This window comes from Sardina pilchardus, chromosome 7 (assembly GCF_963854185.1).
Source record: "Sardina pilchardus chromosome 7, fSarPil1.1, whole genome shotgun sequence".
NCBI lineage: Eukaryota > Metazoa > Chordata > Actinopteri > Clupeiformes > Clupeidae > Sardina > Sardina pilchardus.
Window position 1 is genome coordinate 13,555,228 of NC_085000.1, and position 8,094 is coordinate 13,563,321.

Below are 8,094 nucleotides of genomic sequence, written 5' to 3' on the forward strand. Positions count from 1 at the left end.
GTGCTGGTCGGTACTCTGATCATGTCTACTGTGTGTGTGTGTGTGTGTGTGTGTGTGTGTGTGTGTGTGTGTGTGTGTGTGTGTGTGTGTGTGTGTGTGTGTGTGTGTGTGTGGCTGAGCTGCAGCACTCTCTACTCACCCTTTACAAGCCAGACGCTGTTCCCTGTTCACGGCAGGGTGGTCCACGGTTGGCTGTGTGTGTGTGTGTGTGTGTGTGTGTGTGTGTGTGTACACAGGTGTCCTCACGCCTCTGCCTCTCTCCTTGTTGGTCGGTGCTCCATTTGAATGTCAAAGCTGCCAACGTACTTGAGCCCGAGTTTGAGGTTCTACACAGCAGAGGCACGGATCAGCTGCCAGCCTAGCTACTGACCAGCCGCCCCGCCCAACATGGCCGCCAGCCTAGCCACTGACCAGCCGCCTCGCCCAACATGGCCGCCAACCTAGCTACTGACAAGCCGCCTCACCCAACATGATCGCCTGGCAACTGACAAACCACCTCACCCAACGTGGCAGCCAACCTGGCAACTGACAAGCCGCCTCGCCCAACATGGCCGCCAGCCTGGCAACTGACAAGCCGCCTCGCCCAACATGGCCACTGATCCGCAACTCAGACTGGGCTGCCTGTATGTGTGCACGTCCGGTGCTACGAGTGAGTCTGGCTTGGTAGCGGTGTGAGTAGACGTGCGATTGGCCTGGGTCTGCTCCGCGAGCGACGAGCTCCTTCCTGTGTCCACGTAGCTGGAACATTCTAGAATGTATTAGGCTCCTCCCACTGACCCCTGACCCCTGTGCTCACTCTATTCCAGTCAGGTTTCTGTGTTCCGGGTCACGAATGTTTTTTCGCTGTTGTTTTTAAGACGGGCGCTTGTAGGGACAGCCCCGAATTTGGGGCCTTCCCATATAGCTGCCCAGGGCCCAGGGATTCCTATTTCTGTCTGTCTGTTTCTTTAGATGTGCTCACCAACCATTTGTATCATTTTATTTTTTTATTCATTATTATCCATCGTCATATTCCTTTCTTTTGTAAAAAAAAAAAAAAAAAAAAGCTACTGCTTTGTTCTAGTTGGATCTGACTGATGTGCGTTGGAGATTTTTATTTTCAGATAGAACAAGGGCCAGGGGAATAAAGACAGATGTCTCTGATGCCGCTTGCCGTGTGTTCTCTTCCTCAGTCCAACACACACACACACACACACGGAACACAGATGCATAGACCGTGTTGCTTTGAAGAAACACTGTAACAATTGGCTACTTTTTGAGGTTTGTAATGAATGAAAGTGCACACACATTTACGGTGAAACAGGTACTGGGAATAAGACTGAGCCAACATGTGGATAAACAGATACCCGCACCCCGTTATATATGCTCCCAGAGTGGTTTGAAAACCTACTGGTTGAAATGTTGTAGCTTATTAAAGGTAAACTATGCAACGTTTTTCAGTTAATCAACTCGTTCCATACTGTTATATATGATTAAATAACACTTGCAACTTCAGGAGACCTCGGGCACGCACCCATGCTCTACTCCAGGAAGTGTCATGTATGTAAAGTCTCATGAAAAGGCACGGCAGACTGACCGATTGAGGAGTTTTGTCAAATATACACGCTAAAGATGTAGGGGAAGCTCTGCAGAGAAATATAGAAACATCAAACGAGCGAAAATGAGAATTGAAAGCGAAACCGGCGATGAAATCTTCAATCCTGCATAGTATACCTTTAAACCACTCTGGGAGCATATAAAACCGTGTGCGTGTTTCTCTTTATTTTTTCACTTGATGAGCTATTAGTGTCTTCATGCCACATCGGATCTTGGGAATTCTGACCTCTGATAGCGGAAAAATCCCTTGAACGTAAAGTCGGGTTGGATTTTTTTGCTCGGAGACTCGTGGGTAAGTCTTGTGAGCCGAGGGCTCAATGGTGTTTTTTGCCCCCAACGGCACCTTCCAGGCAGCACAGCCTAAAAGACACTACCTTTACCCTATTCCTAACCTTAACCCCCTCAACCCTCGTCCTACCCCTAAACTGAGGGGAGTAGTGCCTTGAAGGCAGCGCTGCCTGGAAGGCACCATTGAGGGCAAATAATACCAAAGACCTGATCTGAGGTGTCCGACTTGACGTCACTATCATCTTCTCTAACCACGGCGGCCTCCCTTGCAACAACACGAGGTGAATTTCACAACCACGACGGCCTCCCTTGCAACAACACTAGAGGCACATTCACACTCAATACAGATAGGCCTAGGCAAGGTCATTTATCACTAAATTAACACTACAGATAGAAACACTCACCCGAGACCTTTTCCTTCTTGCTCAGCCATGGTTAGCCGCTCTATTAATGTAATTTATGCGTTTCCTGTGTTTGCTTTCCAAGCTGATCTCGTGGAGGTCTGGATTTTAAAAGTTGGATCCACAGAGTTTGCGAACGGCATGAAGGCTGTATATGGGTGCCTCTCAACATCCCTCCTCGGTCCTCCAGGCTCGTTCCCACTGATCTATAACTAACACTGGATAGACTATCCCATCGTTGCCGCCCCATCATTCTTTTTGTAGATAGGTGAGGAAGAGGACCGAGGAAGGGAGGGAGGATGTATAAAAGACGAATGAGATGCACCCTATGCCTTCATTAGGAAACTGGTCATGTGATCATCTTCCAATCCATTTCAATAGGCACGTTCAAGTTCAACCCCAACTGACCTCTTGCAGCAGCGAGATCTGCCGGTGACAGCAGGGGAGGGGATACAAACGCTGCTATGAAGTTGTACACTCTCTACTTCCCGTAGTCTAGACGTGACCACGTGACAAAACATGAGGCACGGACCTTTGTGGATATGAAGAGGCATCTAAACACCAGCACATACGTCAGGGATGTAAAAGCCAATTAGGGCAAAGTCCTTACGTCATGAAGGCAGGGTCTAGGCTCCGCAGTACCTGGAGAGGTACTGCGCTGCTGCGCAGCAGTAGCCTTGCTCCCGCGATAAGTTAAGGCAGAGAATGTCTAATAAGGGGAGAAGGACCACTAACGAAATACTTCCGCATGGTACTGTAACTAGAGGGCGATCGCGAGCAAGTGATGAATGAATGGGTGGCAATGGAGCTGAACCCCCCAATACCACATTTGTCTTTATATGATTTTTTCTCCTGAAATTGCATTAATGCATGCGATGCAGGATAACTTGACTTGACAATTAGCTGACCAATGCAATTTTCTATATGTGTTGTTATTCCTAAAAACCCTTTCAAAGTTTTCATGTCACGTGACACAACAGCGAACCACTTTACGGCCATAGACCTAAAAGAAGGTTCAGCTTCACGACGTCGTCGTAATCGGTCGCGATTTCTCGCTGACCAATCAGCATCCATGAGCTAAATGCTAGCATGTTACACGGAAAGCGGCCCATCCTATGAAAAGCAGAAAGGACATGAGTGACTTTTTATTTCATATCCAGTGGAAAACCTATACTCAGGTAGCTACTACGACAATGTACATTACGAAATGAAGTTGTCAACTGTGAAAAAAACGAGCGTTAGCCGCATAGCTCCATAGACCACAATTCATTTATCACTTGCTCGGCAGCGCCCCTAGCGGAATTTCAACAGATTGCAGGAACAATCCGGTACAATGGAGTTAATAGGAAGTGGACCGGCTCTCCCTAAAGGGGCTCTGGTTAAGGCCATGTGATATTAGGCGAGTTCAAGATGGCTGCGCAGCACAAAAACTGCGCAGCACAAGATGCACGTGGTTAAAAATCTGTCCACGATGGTCTAGATGGGTGTGTTTTCGACTCGGCAGCCGGTATCACATGGCCTCAACTTATCGCGGGAGCAAGGCGTCACCAGGCTGCTGCGGAGCAGCAGAGCAGCCGCTCTGGAGGTACTGCGGAGAGCAGCGGAGCCTAGACCCTGCCTTCATGACGTCAGGTCTTTGCCCTAATTGGCTTTTACATCCCTGACGTATGTGCAGGTGTTTAGATGCCTCCTCATATCCACAAGGGTCCGTGCGGGTCCGTGCCTCGTGATTCATCACATGGTCAAGTCTAGCCAAGTCTACACTACAGGAAGTAGAGAGTGTACAACTTCATAGCAGCGTTTGCATCCCCGCCCCTGCTGCCACCGGCAGCTCTCGTTGCTGCAAAAGGTCATTTGGAGTTGAACTTGAACACGGCTAGCGACTGCGGAGTCGTAAACACGCCCATGTAGACCATCGTGGACAGATTTTTAACCAGGTGCATCTTGTGCTGCGCAGTTCTGCGCCATCACGAACTCGCCCAATGGAGCGTGGTCATGTGACGGACGATTAAGCACGTGCTGCATTCCCAGCCGCTGTCCAGGCCACCATGCAGTTCTGTGCTCTGGGTGGGAGCACACAACGAGAGTGAAAACCCTCCACAACATAGCATAGCTAATTACGTTGGCAAAAATCACCAGTCCACTAGCTTCTACCAGTGCTAGCAAGGTTTTACAAGCCTTTTATATTGATAGTTTTGTTTTGTTTTGTTTTGTTTTGTTTTGTTTTGTTTTGTTTTGTTTTGTTTTTATAACCAAAACAGAGTTGCTTTAAAGACACCATCCTCCTGTTGAACTTAAGATGAAGTTTGTGCTGTTAGTGACTAAAATGGAAAAGTCCATTTCACTTACTGACTAACAACACAGACGTCACCATAGCGTCTGGTATGATCGGTATGTATGGCCAAAGAGTCTATCTGTGAAGACTGAAGAGACACACATATAGAGCCTCTCTCAACAGCCCTCCACGATCCTCCAGACGCGTTCCCACTGATCTATAACCGGCACTGGATAGATTATCCCATTGTTGCTGCCCCATTATGCTTTAGCTAGATCAGTGAGAACGAGGAAGGAAGGGAGGACAGATAAAAGACGAATGAGAGGCACCAGAGAGGGTTAAAGCGGACCGAGAGGCGCAAACGTTCAATAATTTCCGCGTTCTGTCTTCGCAAAGGGGAGGGGGGCTAAATCCCCCTTTAAGCAGACCTGTTAACATTCGAACTGAACTGCTTCCCAATCTGAGATGCATTATGTTGCTCTATCTTGTCAGTAATTAAGGATCTGAGGCACATAGACTCTTGATAGACGTGAGCAGCGGCTCCACACCCCCACTGATTGGCACGGCTCTGGGGCTAAACGTGTGGCAGGTGAGTCACATCCACCGAGGCTGTTTCTCTGGAAGCCTTCTGACAACTGTAGGAGAGGCCATTACTGGAAACCCATCTGCAGTGACGTCAGCTCACAGTCCACAGGCCCTGGGGATCTGAGTGTGGCCCGGTACTGGCCTGAGTGTGGGCCGGATCTGGAGTGAGTGTGAACTGAATCTGGAGTGAGTGTGGGCTGGGACAGAGTTCAGTATGAGGGCGTCTTCTCTTTAGCTGTAGCAAAGACATGAAAAAACATGTGTGTGTGGGGGGGGGGGGGGGGTCAAAATCCCCCTGTATGCAGAGTAGATTTCCATTGAAGTCTATAGCCTCTGCTCTGCATAAAGGGGCATCTTGCACCCCCAATCGTGCGATTCGGGTTCCCAGAAGTGTCTCCTGATGAAGCATCTTGCTCCGCCTTTACAATCTTTGGCTGTAGCCTGTCCGAATGACCAGTGCAGTAACAGCTGCCTAAGATTTGGGCAGGCCAGACCAACTCTGACAGCTTAGATGCATTTTCAGATTTGGACACAAGAGGGCGCACTAGTGATGTCCAGCCTAGTGCCCTATATGTGGGGCACTAGTCCAGCCTAGCACTAGTCCAGCCTGCTCAGTTAGGGTGTATAGGTCAGTTGTGCACATCGACAGGCCTGAACCACAGCACAGCCTAGCCCTGTACCTCAAACAGTTATGAATGTGATCTCTATATTGGGGCTCCATCTGATTTGACCTTATTATCCCCGATGGCTAAATGCTGTGCGCAGTGCCCAACTACACCACTAGGTGTCCTCGCTGGTCTCTTTGAAAGGGAATCTAGAGGAGCTCTCTCCTCTCGCCCTGGATGTCTCTCATGCTCTCTCTCTCTCTCTCTCTTTTTCCCTCTCTCTCTGATTGTCTGTTTCTCAGTCTATCTGTCGGTTGTCTGTCCTCTCTCTCTCTCTCTCTCTCTCTCTCTCTCTCCCTCCACAGCCCAGAGAGACAATGTCTCAGTACTAACCTGACCTCTGTTATAAAAGCATGACCCATACCCATGGGTTTCATCAGGTCAATTTCCAAAAGGTGTATAAAATCAAGAACCTAGATTCTGAATAGACCTCTGAAGTTCGCCTACAAAAAGGATCCAAAGCTGCCATCTTTGCCCATATAAGGAGATCCGGGTGTTAATTGAAGCAAACTGCCTATGGCAAGTTGCATTGTAAGCTAGCTCTGGGGTAGCAAAGATCAAAGTGTGCCGTCTTCACCTACCAAAGATCACAGTATGATCCACTCGAAGGCAGAGGACAAAACTTTGTACTGTAAAACGTCTGCATTTCCAATTGTTGAACAGATGCGAAAATTGAAAATCCCCATGTTATTTTCCCATAGAAAAAATCTCAAGACACCGGATCTCCTTATTTGGGCAAACATAGGTAGCTTGCAAACTTCACAGGTCTATGCAGACTGCATGGTGTTTGATTTAAGCCCCTCTTGGTAGGATTAGCTTGTAACCAGAGGGTTGCTGGTTCGATCCCCGACCAGTCCATGGCTGAAGTGCCCTTGAGCAAGGCACCAAACCCCTCACTGCTCCCCGAGCGCCGCTGAATGAAGGCAGCTCACTGCTCCGGGCTAGTGTGTACTTTACCTCACGGTGAGTTCACTAATTCACGGATGGGATAAATGCAGAGACCAAATCCCACGTACGCAAGTATTGTACATGGCCAATAAGCCTGATTTAATTTGATTTGATTATTTCCCCCTCTGCTGGAGAAAGTGTGCATGCTATTTCTTATCTTATTTCTTATATCATGTGTATGTTACAAACACAATTTAAAACAAGTTTCTTCTTTCTCCCTTCTCTTACCAGCACGGTAAGTCCCAATGTTGCAAGGTTTCGGCCTGGGGATGCTAGGGGGAGCTGGAAAAGTCGCCATATTCGCTGGAATAGGTCATTTAATCATCCAAATGATTTCTAAACGGGTTTATTAAGTTGAAATAGTTGCCAAATGCCCCTTTCATACACCTGTGGAAAGGGACCGGATGAAACCCATGAACAGCAGCTGTTGAAGAATAGTCCATCAGTCTTGTTTGTCCACTGAGAAGGACCCCACACTTCAGCTTTTGACAGTGGTGTAGTAGTCATGATATGCAGGACTATGCAGTACCACTTAAAAAGCATCACCATCACAGTATAGAGATCGCTAAGACATGTGACCAATGTCATCAAAACTCAAAGAATTATGGGTAGGTTTGGCTCGCCTGATGCCAGCCCATGTAAACTAGTGTTCTGGGTCTATGATCTGGCATGATAATAATGAAAACTAAGCGTCAAAAAATAGTGTGAAAAACAGAACATAATCTTGCCCTTCCTTACTGCTGCTATCCATGCCATTCCTCGCCTTTTTGTCACCTCGGAAACATGGCGTGTTACTATTATTTTTCCACGCTGGAAAACGATAAAAGATAAGCTTCATGTTACTCTATTGAATTTTATAACACAGCAGGTAAACGGCATTTCAACAACTGCACTTCGTTATTCCCGCACGTCAGTAAAACAACTGAAGTTTTGGGCCACCTATTCCCAAAATGCGTTGCGTTTTACGTCACGTTCTCAATCTCTATACCCACTTAAAATAGGCAAGGTTATATATTAACATTTGGGGTTGATCACTGTATACCCACTACAGCTAACTAGACTACACCACAGCATACCCACTACAGCTAACGAGACTACACCACAGCATAGGCTATACCCACTACAGCTAACGAGACTACACCACAGCATAGGCTATACCCACTACAGCTAACGAGACTACACCACCGCATTACAGCTAACTAGGTACTAGACTACATCACTGGCTTTAGTCTCGTATGTGTGGCTTATTCAAACTCATCAGAGTTTATGACTCATCAGTTATATCTGAACACTGTAGTCTGAACTTGTACATAATATGCTTTGTGTTTAAGATGGG